This window comes from Rhinopithecus roxellana, chromosome 8, assembly GCF_007565055.1.
Source record: "Rhinopithecus roxellana isolate Shanxi Qingling chromosome 8, ASM756505v1, whole genome shotgun sequence".
NCBI classification, from domain to species: Eukaryota; Metazoa; Chordata; class Mammalia; order Primates; family Cercopithecidae; genus Rhinopithecus; species Rhinopithecus roxellana.
The window spans coordinates 95,954,567-95,967,425 of NC_044556.1; positions in this window are offsets into that span (position 1 = coordinate 95,954,567).

Consider the following 12,859-nt stretch of genomic DNA (forward strand, 5'->3'; position numbering starts at 1 on the left):
TATTCATCCCTTTTCCCTTCTCTTTGCCGCCAAGCAACCAGCTAATTTTTGCATCCCCCGCAGTGCCTAGCACTGCTTGTGTATCCAGGAGGTGCTAATTACATGCATAGATTGTTTGATGGCAACAGTAACCAAAGAGATGAAACCGTGGATTTAATGTCTATGTGGATATCAACACATAGTCTTGGTGTACTCAGGCAGTGCTTCTAGAATCATCATCTGTAGCAAATCATGGGATGTTTCAAATCAGCTCTTCATGAGCAAGAAGGTGGAAAGCCTCTGGATTAGGACAAAATCTTCTCAGTGAGTGAAATGCTTTAGTCAGCGTCTCCTGGGAAAGGCTGTGGTTTGATCACGGTGTGCAGCTTTGCTGTTTCAAGGACGCTAGGGGCAAACCAGTCAGATGAGCTTCTGGCATTGACGTTGTGCAGGAGGGGCAGCTGGAGCTGTGGATGAGTGCACATTTCATTGGGCGAGGGCTTTTGCAAGAGCCTCAAGGGCTGTCCATGCTATTAGTTCCCCAATAGTGCTAGCTTATTCAGTGTCATTTCCTGGAAGACAGGTAAAGAAAATAGATGATTTTGATTGTTAGAGAGAATGACTTTCTTTGATGAATGAATGGGAAAAAAGTTGCCTTCCTGACAAGATGATAAAACCTCTTTATAATACTTCATGCAAACTTCAACTAAACCATCTTATTTCTCAGTTGAGGTAGTGAAATGAATAATTATAGAATAGGGGAAGGGAAGATAGAAACTAGCAATGATTGAGGGTTGCTACGTATGAAGCTGTTCAAATGCATTATGTCATTAGAGTCAGTTCTTGCATATATGCCTGAATGGAAAGAATTTTGCACAGATAACTTTTTTGAATGTCTACTTGGCTATAGAATTCACGTTCACTTGTTTTGATAGAGGGGCAGGCAGCTGCAGATTGACCTTTCCAATTCCATGGGAACCAGGCTTGTGATAAAGTCAGCTGTCAGTCACTAAGCAAAGCTCGACAGATGGGTGGTGGAAGATGATCTGGGAGCAAGGAGTATCTTTGGTGGATGATATGGTTTGGCTGTGTCCCCACCCAAATCTCATCTTGAATTGTAGTTCCATTAATTCTCATGTGTGGTGGGAGGAACTTGGTGGGAGGTAATTGAATCATGGGGGCAGTTACCTCCATGCTGTTCTCGTGATAGCAAGTGAGTTCTCATGAGATCTGATGGTTTTATAAGGGGCTTTCCCCCCTTCACTCTGCACTTCTCCTTCCTGCCACCATGTGAAGAACATGTTTGCTTCCCCTTCCGTCATGATCGAAAGTTTCCTGAGGCCTCCATAGCCATGCTGAACTGTAAGTCCATTAAACCTCTTTCCTTTATAAATTATCCAGTCTCAGGCATGTTTTTATTAGCAGCATGAGAACTAACACAGTGGAATTGTAAACTATTTCCAATGGTCATCACTGGTCTCCAGTCTCTGTTCTCACATACTGTAGCTTGGCCTCAGGGATGTGTTCTCATCCTCTTCCCTTGCTGGAGCCTCCTCACCTGAGTGGCCCTTAGGAATGGGTAGCTACCAATCCAATGATATATTGAAAGGTTAAAAACACAGAGGCCAAATAGATCCTTGGAGACTAAAAAAGGAAGTTGCTCAATATTGCCTCAAGATTTTAATGATGTACTTTCAGACCCCTAAGTTTCCTTATGTACCACATATACATACACTTCAGTTCAAACTCTGGCTGTTTAGAAGGCTAGTTGAGCTGTAATGACTCATTGTTCTTTGAGAAAGCACAAAAAGCTGACTGGAGTCAAAGCAAAAGAAGTAGTGATTGCCTTTTCTCAGTAGGCAATAAGTGAAGGGAAGTGGTAATCATATTCTCAGAGGTTTCAGGCCAAAGACTTGGAGATGCCAACCCATTGTGAAGAGAAGGTCAGGTAACAAGAGCCTTCAAAACCAGACCAAGATGATCAAAGTAAAAATTCCTTAGCCACCCTCCCCACCCCTATGCATCAGAGCTGAGCCTCAGACACTGAAGGAGGGCAGCCTGGAATCCAGGTAGCTCCCTATAGTGAGTTCCCCACAGCAGTGAGCTCCATGCTGTGTTCACACATTAATAAAAAGAATATGTCTCTTTAGTCCTTCCTTCCCTCCCTCCCTCCCTCCTTTCTTCCTTCCTTCCTTCCTTCCTTCCTTCCTTCCTTCCTTCCTTCCTTCCTTCCTTCCTTTCCTTCTTTCCTTCCTTTCTTCCTTCCTTCCTTCCTTTCTTTCCTTCTTTTCTTCCTTCCTTCCTTCCTCTCTCTCTCCTTCCTTCCTTCTCCTTCCTTCCTTCCTTCCTTCCTTCCTTCCTTCCTTCCTTCCTTCCTTCCTTCCTTCCTTCCTTCCTTCCTTCCTTCCTTCTTTCTTTCTTTCTTTCTTTCTTTCTTTCTTTCTTTCTTTCTTTCTTCTTTCTTTCTTTCTTTCTTTCTTTCCTACTTTCTTTCCCTCTCTTTGACAGAGTTTTGCTCTTGTCGCCCAGGCTGGAGTGCAGTGGCATGATCTTGGCTCACTGCAACCTCCACCTCCCAGGTTCAAGTGATTCTCCTGCCTCAGCCTTCCTAGTAGCTGGGATTACAGACGCCTGTCACTATGCCCAGCCAATTCTTGTATTTTTAGTAGAGACGGGGTTTCACTATGTTGGCCAGGCTGGTCTCGAACTCTTGACCTCAAGTGATCCACCCACCTCACCCTCCCAAAGTGCTGGGATTACGGGCATAAGCCCCCATGCCCGGCCTCATATTTCTTTTAAAATAAATTATATACATTGTTTTAAATTGTAAAAATCCAAAAAGCCAAAAAATTTTAAAAGAATGAGATAAATAGTATCTTCAAATGATTTAAAAAATGGTATATAATAGTTAGATTTAGACTTGGCTTCATATAAGAAAAAACAACTAACGGTGGCATAAACAAGGTAACAATTTTTCTCTGTTCCATAAAGGAACTCTAAAGGAAGGCAAGCCAGGGGCGATATGGCAACTCCACAAATTTGTCATGGAACCAGACTAATTCCAGTTATCTGCTTTGCCATTCTTAAGCTGTGGCTTTGTCTTCAAGGTTCAAGATGGCGTCTAGAGCTCAGCCATTGTATCCATAGTCCCAGATGCCTGATGAATGAAAGAAAAGTCTCCTCTTCCCCTTTAAGATTTCTTTAAGTCCCACAAAACATTTTGAAACCAGATCGGAAGTATTTCAACCTTTTGATTCCAACCTAGAAATCCCCCAAGGAGTGCTCTACCCTGTGAAATCATCTCTTCCCCATGTTGTCATGATCCTGCCCACATGTGCTCTATTGCCAAGCCTTGGATCTCATTTCTGGAATAATGCCTTGCTCAATATTAGAACCACTTTTAGTTAGAATTTGGGGGAGGCAGCATGATTGAAGAACGTGAGTGTTGTTGACGACAGTATTGTTGGTGAAAGTAGCTCCAGTTCCACAACTTACGATCTGAGGCATCGTGGGGCCATTCATGTAACAGGCTTTCAGAACAGAGAGAACTTTGGTAGACTAATCAAGATGAGATAGATTATCCGGTGGCAACAAAGACACCTGCATCTCAGTAGCTTAATTCAATGTATGCTTCCTTTTCTCTTGTTCATGTTTTATGTTCTATAGAAGTTTACAGGCGAGATCCTACTCCCAGAGGCTCTCGGGATCGAGGCTGACAGAAGCTCCATCTGAAAACTCACTTTTAATACTATAGAGGCAGGAAAAGAGTGATGAATCAAGCCCTGGCTTCTAAAGCTTCTGCCCAGATGTGAAGCATATCTCCTCTGCTCACATTTCACTGACCAAAGCCCGTCACATGGCCATCTTCAGCTTCAAAGAGGTTGGGAAGGCATTCCCACTATGTGTCTGGATGCCAGCAACTCAGAAATATTTGGTGAGTACCTCTGTGGCTACTGGTAGTTCTCATGCCTATGTCGAGTTTTGTCCTCTGAAAGGCCAAATCCGAAATTCAAAATCTTACAAACAGGTTTATACTTGAAAACAGGTAAACATTCTCATAACATGAAGCTTAATAATATTCATGAGCTTATTTTTGGAAACTCTGTGCATCACACCTAAAAGGGAAGCTCCCTGGCTTCCTCAGCTCAGAGACTCTCTCGTTAGTTGGTCCCTAAGACCGCAGTTGGAGACTGGTCCTACCTGCTATGGAAGTTTCACCGGCCAGGGCAAAATAAAAAAGAAAGAAAAAACCAGGATAAATGAGTCTTTGAGAAAGCAAAATTCACTCTTTTCAGGGAAGTGTCCTAGCTTCTATCACATATTTATTATTTTTTTGAGGTTAAAAAAGACTTTTCTTTATGAAATGGTGGCGATGGTAGTTGGTAGAAGTTTTTTTTTTTTTTTTTTTTTTTTTTTTTTAAAGAAATGTATGGTCGGGTGTGGTGACTCACGCCTGTAATCCCAGCACTTGGGGAGGCTCAGGCAGGCAGATCACCCAAGGTCAGGAAAAGACCAGCCTGGCCAACATGGTGAAACCCCATCTCTACTAAAAATACAAAATTAGCCTGGGATGGTGGCATGCGCCTGTAATCCCAGCTACTTGGGAGGCTGAAGCAGAAGAATTGCTTGAGCTCAGGAGGCAGAGGTTGCAGTGAGTCAAGAACAAACCATTGCACTCCAGCCTGGGCAAAAAAGAGCAAAACTCCATCTAAAAAAAAAAAAAGTATATATATATATATAAATTTACTTGCCAAAATAAAATGTGTCATTATGTATCTCACCTTCTTGTTTTTTCTTAAGTTTTTGGCAACCAGCCATGAAACAAAGTTTAAAAGCCACTCATCTGGTTTCCCCTTTGTTTTCAAAGAACGAAGCTAGGAAATAAAGTGATGTATCCCCAAACACACACATTTAACTGGAGAAAGAACCCCTAATCAATTCTTGAATTCAAATTTCACACTGGCTTTGGCATGAATCTTTCTTCCCCTGGAATAGCCTTACAGAGACCTGATCATTAACAGCATTTGCAAGAGAATATTAAAGCACACGATTACTTTATTCACTGTGTAACACATGAGGAATACAGACGCAATGGGAAAAATGTGAGTGGCTTAACATCAAGCACTTCATTAATGAGACAAACTCCGGACTTTGGACAGTGGTCCACTTACAGGCACTGTCTTTGAAACTGCCTGCAGAGCCTCCTGAGATCTTCTAATGTGGCTGTTGAATTGGGGCATTTAAAAGCTCCTGAGCGTTGCATGTGCATCCGTTTTGGGGGACGGGGAGGTCCCCTGTCTCTCATTAAGAAGACACAAGCCAGGAATTTATGCTGATCAGACAATATAAAAATCAACTGTGAGAGGATTGGGTCAGAAAACGAATGAAGAGGGGTTGGCCAGAAGATTAAAAATCAGAAAAAGAGGCTTGAAATTGCTGAGCTTTCTCATGATAATAAGATTGCCACCTATTATTATGGCTACTCATGTTGTCCCCCTGTATATGAGAGCTGTGAGAGCGCCAAAGTGTTACCTGTCAGGGGTCACACGAGACAATCAATGTGAAAGACGGAAAGAGAGGGCTGGTGCCTATCACCTAAGAATGATAGGTGATATGGCCGAGGTGATAACCAGTGAGACGGGGGCGAGTATCTCTTCCTTGGTGGAAGCTGGAGTAAATGTAGACACGGATAGAGAACAAAGTCTACTTATTCAAAACAGAGCAGCCAGGGGAAGAGCACTCCTCCCACAGGGAACTATTTAATTGTGAATACATCTCTGACTGGAGAGATTCTGAGTTAGTGAGATTAGCTGTTCCTATATTACATGTGGTAAATTGGCAAAAACAGGTTTAAACCATTGAGTGGTAGGTCTTTATGTAGAGTAAAATTAATGTGCCCTTCCTTAATGGCCTTGGCTCTTTGACCCTGTAAACACATTTTGAGTGCCACATCCTAGCAGAGGCTAATCACTGGGAGGTAGTTTCAGGCATCTCGGGATCACAGGTCTGGAGCAGGAGCCTGCAGCCGCTCTGCAAGTTTCCCATGAATTATCTCACTATTGTGGCTTTAAGACAATATGCACTGCAAAAGGAAGGTTATTTATATTATATATTTAGCCTAACACTAGGATAACATCCTTTGGCATGGCCACTATCTGATGGTATTTGAAACTGAACCAACTTCCTATTTCCAGGCATTAACTAATGAGAGTCTTCATGTTGTCTAATGTTATTTCCTGAGTTGAAGACTGATTTCTTTTCCCCAATTCATTCACATTTCTTTAAAGAAAAGATCTCCTTTAAACAATTAAATTTCCCAGAATTGTTTAAGCATTGTTATTGTTCTCAATGAGAGTATTTCCTATTTAACTCTAGTTATGTAACTTGATGGGAATTTTCTTGAGTATCTATCATTGCCACACTCAGAGAATTTGCAGGACACTTGACAGATAAATCAACCAGCCTGTCAAGAGTCAGAATCTTAATTTAGATCATTCATTCCAACAAGTCTCTGGCCAGACAGGATGCAAAAATGAATAACGCACGACATTTGCCCTCAAAGAGCTTACAATTTAGAAGGGGAGATGAAAAGGTACATTGATTATATATAAAGCATGATTGTCATAGGCCACCTTCTCCCCTCTCCCCTTCCTCTGGAAATAAAATTAAGGAAAGGGGGAGAGAATATTTTGCGTGAAAATGCAGCATACTTATTAGCTAAGTATAAGTCTCATTATATGAATGGAGAGTGACAGTTTGTACTCAGGCATCAGAAAATGCCGTTTGGTTTAGTGAGAGAACAGTATTTGGTTGTGGGTAGGAATATGGGCTCTACAGCCAGATTCTCTGGGCTCAAATCCCTGCTCGGCCACTTACTATGTTTGAGATTTTGAGTAAGTTCTAATCTTCTGTGCCTCAGTTACCTCGTCTAGAAATGGATATAAAATCAGATTATTGTAAAGGTGAAATACCTTTAACAAGTTTAAATTGTATAGAATAGTGTCTGGCATGTTGTAAGTGTCCATGAGTTATTATTAGTAAACTTCTAAGAGATTCCCATATTCTTAAACACAATTTTTGGTAGTGATAATATTTTATTTCCATTTAAATGTGGTAAAAAAAAGTCATCATATTTACCATGCTTATGTGTAGAGGTCGGTAGTATTAATTTATTCACACTGTTGTGCAATGGATCTTAGAGCTTTTTTTTTGAGACAGAGTCTTGCTCTGTCATCACACTGGAGTGCAGTGGTGCGATCTCGGCTCACTGTAACCTCTGCCCCCCAGGTTCAAGCAATTCCCCTGCTTCAGCCTCCCAAGTAGCTGGGACTACAGACGCACGCCACCATGCCCAGCTAATTTTTGTACTTTCAGAAGAGACAGGGTCTCACCATGTTGGCCAGGATGGTCTTGATCTCTTGACCTTGTGATCTGCCTGCTTCAGCCTCCCAAAGTGCTGGGATTTCAGGCACTAGCCACTGTGCCTGGCCCTTTAGAACCTTTTATTTTACAAAACTTTTTTTTTAAAAGGATACTCTATATCCTTTAAACTACATCTCTTCATTTTCCGCTTCCCCAGTCCCCAGCAGCCATCAGTTTACTTTCTGTTTCCAGGAATCTTACTTCTTAGTTACTTCATATAAGTGGAATCACATAGTATTTGTTACCTGGCAAAAGAGTTATACATTTTACTTCCTCTGAGCGCCTAGATTCTGGCTACCTCTAGTATTTCATGTTCATTGACTGTGTAAATGTAATCTGTAGATATGCATAATTTCAATACAACAGAGCAACTGCTGACCCTGTTAGTGATGCAAAGATTCTAGGCTGTGACCTCAGATTGTGTCAGCATGGCATTACTCTATTTCCAGTCTCATGAAGACTTTGGTAGTATTCACAAGAAAGAGTTGTCCAGTAATTTAAATTTAAAAGATTGATAGAACAATCATCCCTTCATCATTTGCTCTTAGTTATCCTCTCTGTGGACAACTTTTACATGTGTTAACAGCCAGAACTTAGAAGCAGAGGGAAACTATAGATGTCATGTGTTTACTTGCAGACAGCAGGATTCCTGGTGCCTAACCTTCACCATGACATTTAAAGTAGGTACCATTGGGGATGGCTGCCCAAAGTGATGGTCTCTACTTGCCCCTCATTCAGGGTTGGTTTCCCGGGGGCTATACTTGTCTTGTGTTCCTATGGGGTCCACTTCTTCAGTTATACTTGATGACCTGAGAGAGGGACTCCTGACCTACTGAGCCCACTAGGATCTTGCTCCTAAAGATCCAGAATCGGCTCCAAGAGGGTCAAGCTCTTCACATGGCTGGATTACAAACAGGTAAACTTGGAAGCAACTGGAAGCAGACGTGCAGAAAAAAGTAGGGATGAGCAAGACTTCCAGGGTCCTTCTGGCTTTCCAGAGCTGGCTCTAGTGTTTCCAGAAGACCTGCTTCCTTATGCCTTCAGGCCCCATGAAATGACTCCTGTTTCCTCACCAAAATCTGTTTTACTTAAGTTAGAGTATATTGGTTTTGGTTAGTTGCAATTAAGAGTGCTAATTAATACAGCATTGTGTTGGAATGAGAAAGCTGTCAAAAAACTAAAGGAAGACTGCTATAGTACCCACACCAGAGATTTGGAGTTCGGAGGTTTATCAGTGAGGGATCAATTGGAGAAGGAGAACCACTATGAGTATTGTGGAATAAGGAATGTATTATAGGAATCAGACCTCACACCATTGTGAGAAGAACTGGAGAAGCAGAAGTCTAAAAAGGGAGCTGAAGGATCTGAGAAAAGTGTTTAACCAGCCCTGTGTGGGTGAATGAGTTGGGGCTTACAGAAAATCTGAGAGCTATGTATGTACAGCTGTTGGAAGAGGACTGTGAAGGGGCTGGTATAGACATCTACAGAAGGTTGATGGTTCTGTGTCTCCTTTCTCTGTGAATGTGCAGAGAAGCATCTCACAGGGAGCCTGGGGCTGCTATTGGTCCATGGAGCTAGTAGTTGAGGAGGAGACCTGGGCATGGAATAGGGAGAGGTAGGGCAAACTGGAAACCACCAGCACCTTTGCCTCTGTCTCTGACTGTCTCCAACCAACAGTAACCTTAGAACAAAATGACTACTGCTCACTGCCACCTCCCAAATATTATTCTTTTGGCCAAGTGTAGCTGGGATCCATTCAAAGAAGGTGATTCTGCCAAACATAGATCCCAGAATAATCCAGGTGAAAATAGAATAATCCTGCACACAGATCTTTGATAAGACTAGGACTATATAATACATAACAGCTAGGAAAAAAATATATAAATTTTCCCCAAGTGCTTCTAATGAACAAACATATTTGGGAACCATATCCACCAAGCCTAGTCAACTAAATTAAAAGCCGGAGTCATCTTAGATGCTTTCCTCTCAATTACCCTCAACATCTAGTTACCGAGTTTCATATAATTTTACTTCCTAAGTGTCTCTTGAATACGGCCCCATTTTCTCTCTTTCTCTCTCACTCTCTCTCCTCTCATTTTGACACAAGGTCTTACTTTGTCATCCAGGCTGGAGTGCATCGACATGAACATGGCTTACTGCAGCCTCAACCTCCCAGACTCAAGTGATCCTCCTGCCTCAGCCCCCAAGTAGCTGGAAATACAGGTGCATGGCACCATACCCAGCTAATTTTTTTTTTTTTAGAGATGGGGTTTCACCATGTCACCCAGACTGGTCTTGAACTCCTAGACTCAAGTGTTCCATCGTATTGGCTTCCCAAAGTGCTGGGATTATAGGTGTGAGCCACCGCGCTCAGCCAGTCATATCTTCTCCATCCTCATTACAAATGCTCATGGTCTCTTACCTGGAACTCCTACCTGTTTCCTAATCAGTCTTTCTGCATCTACCACAAATCTGTCCATACTACCACTACAGAAGGGGGTCCAAACACTCACTGTACTTTAGAATCACCTGGAGGACTTTAAAAAATCCATTGCCTGGGCCCCGCTCTAGACCATATATCAGACACTCTCACAGCAACTTTCTATGGTACCACTGTTACCTTTGCTTTGCAGATGAGCAGACTGAGACTTAGCAGAGGGTTAAATAACTTTTCAAGGTCCACAGCTGAGAAGTAGTGGAGCTCAGATACGGTGCTGTTATCTGAGTGCAGAGCATATCCTCCTAACCACATAGTATGACGCCTTCCAGACCATGCCACAGGGCTAATGAGATGGTTGGTAGGACCAGTAGTGGAGGTATGGACACAATTAGAAGTATAGAATCGAGGGGAAAAGAATGGGAATGGTGTTCAATTTGGTTGGTTTGAATGGATTCTTAGACAACCAAGTGGTGCTGTTCAGGGGGCAGTTGGAAATACAATGAAGCTCAGTCTAATTTCGGGCTATGAAGGATGGACAGGAGGAAATGGATACAAAAGACAGTTCTGAGTGGAAAGGACAGGATCCAATGGCTGAGTGAAAGGGATGAAGGTGACGGGGGATGTAGGATTGGCTGGGAATACAAGAAGAGAGTCAAGCTATCTTGAAGAAAAGTTTAATACAGGAAAGGCAGCAGTTTTGGGAATGTGCTGGAGAGGACCATGAGAATTGTTTTGGCAGTATTAACTTTGAGAACCTAGCAGACTCTGTAAGTTGGAAATATGAATCTGGAGTTTGAGAGAGAGGTTGCAGTCAGGGATTCTGACTGAGGTTGCATTGGGTGCCTGAAACCCTGGAAGTGGATGAGAGGGATGAGTAAGTTCAAGAACGAGAGATGCTCAAGAAAAGAAGCAGGCCATGGATTCAATTCTGGGGAGGTCCAAGATAAGAGGTGGGTAGAAGGGGAGACACCAATGGAGGAGACCCAAAGAAAGGAGTGAGCAAGTGGGAGGAGGACAGAAGATAGATAGATAGATAGATAGATAGATAGATAGATAGATAGAAGAGAAAGAGACAGAGAGAGGAGAAAGGGAGAAACAGAGATAAAGAGAAAGAGAAAGAGATAGAAAAAGAGAGAGAGAGAAGGAAAAGATAGAGAAAGGCGAGAGAGAGAGAGAAGAGAAAGATTAATTTTAAGGAATTGGCTCACTTGATTTTAAGGTCTAGCAAGTTTGAAATTTGAAGGGCAGGCTCCTAGGCTAAAAATTCAGGCAGGATTTGAGGTCTCTCTCTCTCTGTCTCTCTCTTTATTGAGACAGGGTCTCACTCTATTAGCCCAGGCTGGAAGGCAGTGGTGCAATCACTGCTCACGGCAGCCTCGACCTCCTGAGCTAGAGTGATCCTCCTGCTTCAGCCTCCCAAGTAGCTGGGACTACAGGTACAGGCCACTGTGCTGGCTAATTAATTTTTTTTTTCTTTATAGAAAGGGTTTCGCCAAGCAATGGGTAAAGAATTTCCTAAATGGTGGTGGGATAACTGGCTAGTCATATGCAGAAGATTGAAACCGGACTCCTACCTTACACTTTATACAAAGTTAACTAAAGATGGATTAAAGACTTAAATGTAAAACCCAAAACTATAAAATCCCTGCAAGACAACCTAGGCAATATCATTCAGGACATAGGCATGGGCAAAGATTTCATAATGAAGATGCCAAAAGCAAAAATTGGCAAATGGGATCTAATTAAACTAAAGAGCTTCTGAACAGCAAAAGAAACTATCAACAGAGTAAACAGACAACCTACAGAATGGGAAAACAATTTTCCAAACTGTGATCTAACAAAGATCTAATATCCAGCATCTTATAAGAAACTTATATTTACAAGAAAAAAACCAAACAACCCAATTAAAATGTGAGCAAAGGACATGAACAGACACTTTTCAAAAGAAGACATACACGCGGACAATAGTCATGAAAAAAAGCTCAACATCACTGATTATCAGATAAATGCAAATCAAAACCACAATGAAACACTATCTAACACTGGTCAGAATGGCTATTATTATTATTATTACTATTATTATTTTGACACAGAGTCTCCCTCTGTTGCCCAGGCTGGAGTGCAATCTGCTCACTGCAAGCTCCGCCGCCTCCCGGGTTCACACCATTCTCCTTCCTCAGCCTCCCTAGAAGCTGGGACTACAGGCGCCCGCCACCACGCCCGGCTAATTTTTTTGTATTTTCAGTAGAGACGGGGTTTCACCATGTTCACCAGGATGGTCTTAATCTCCTGACCTCGTGATCCGCCCGCCTCGGCCTCCCAAAGTGCTGGGATTACAGGTGTGAGCCACCGCGCCCGGCCTAGAATGGCTATTATTAACAACTCAAAAAATAACAGATGCTGGAGAAGTTGTGGAGAAAAAGGAACACTTTTACACTGTTGGTGCGAGTGTAAATTAGTTCAGCTGTTGTGGACGACAGTGTGGTGATTCCTCAAAGACCTAAAGACAGAAATACTGTTTGACCCAGCAATCCTATGACTGGGTATACACCCAAAAGAATATACATAATTCTTTTACAAAGACACATGTACACACGTGTTCATTGAAGCACTATTCACAACAGCAAAGATATGGAATCAATCTAAATGCCCATCAATGATAGGCTGGATAAAGAAAATATAGTACATATATACCATGGAATACTATGCAGCCATAAAAAAGAATGGGATCATGTCCTTTAAAGGGACATGGATGGAGCCAGAGGCCATTATCCTTAGCAAACTAACAGAAGAAGAGAAAACCAAACACAGCATGTTCTCACTTATAAGTGGGAGATAAATGATGAGAACACATGGACACATAGAGGGGAACAGCACACACTGGTGCCTTTTGGAGGGTGGAGGGTTGGAGAAGGGAGAGGATCAAGAAAAACAACGAATGAGCACTAGGCTTAATACCTGGGTGACAAAATACTCTGTACAGCAAACACCCATGACACAAGTTTACCTATGTAACAA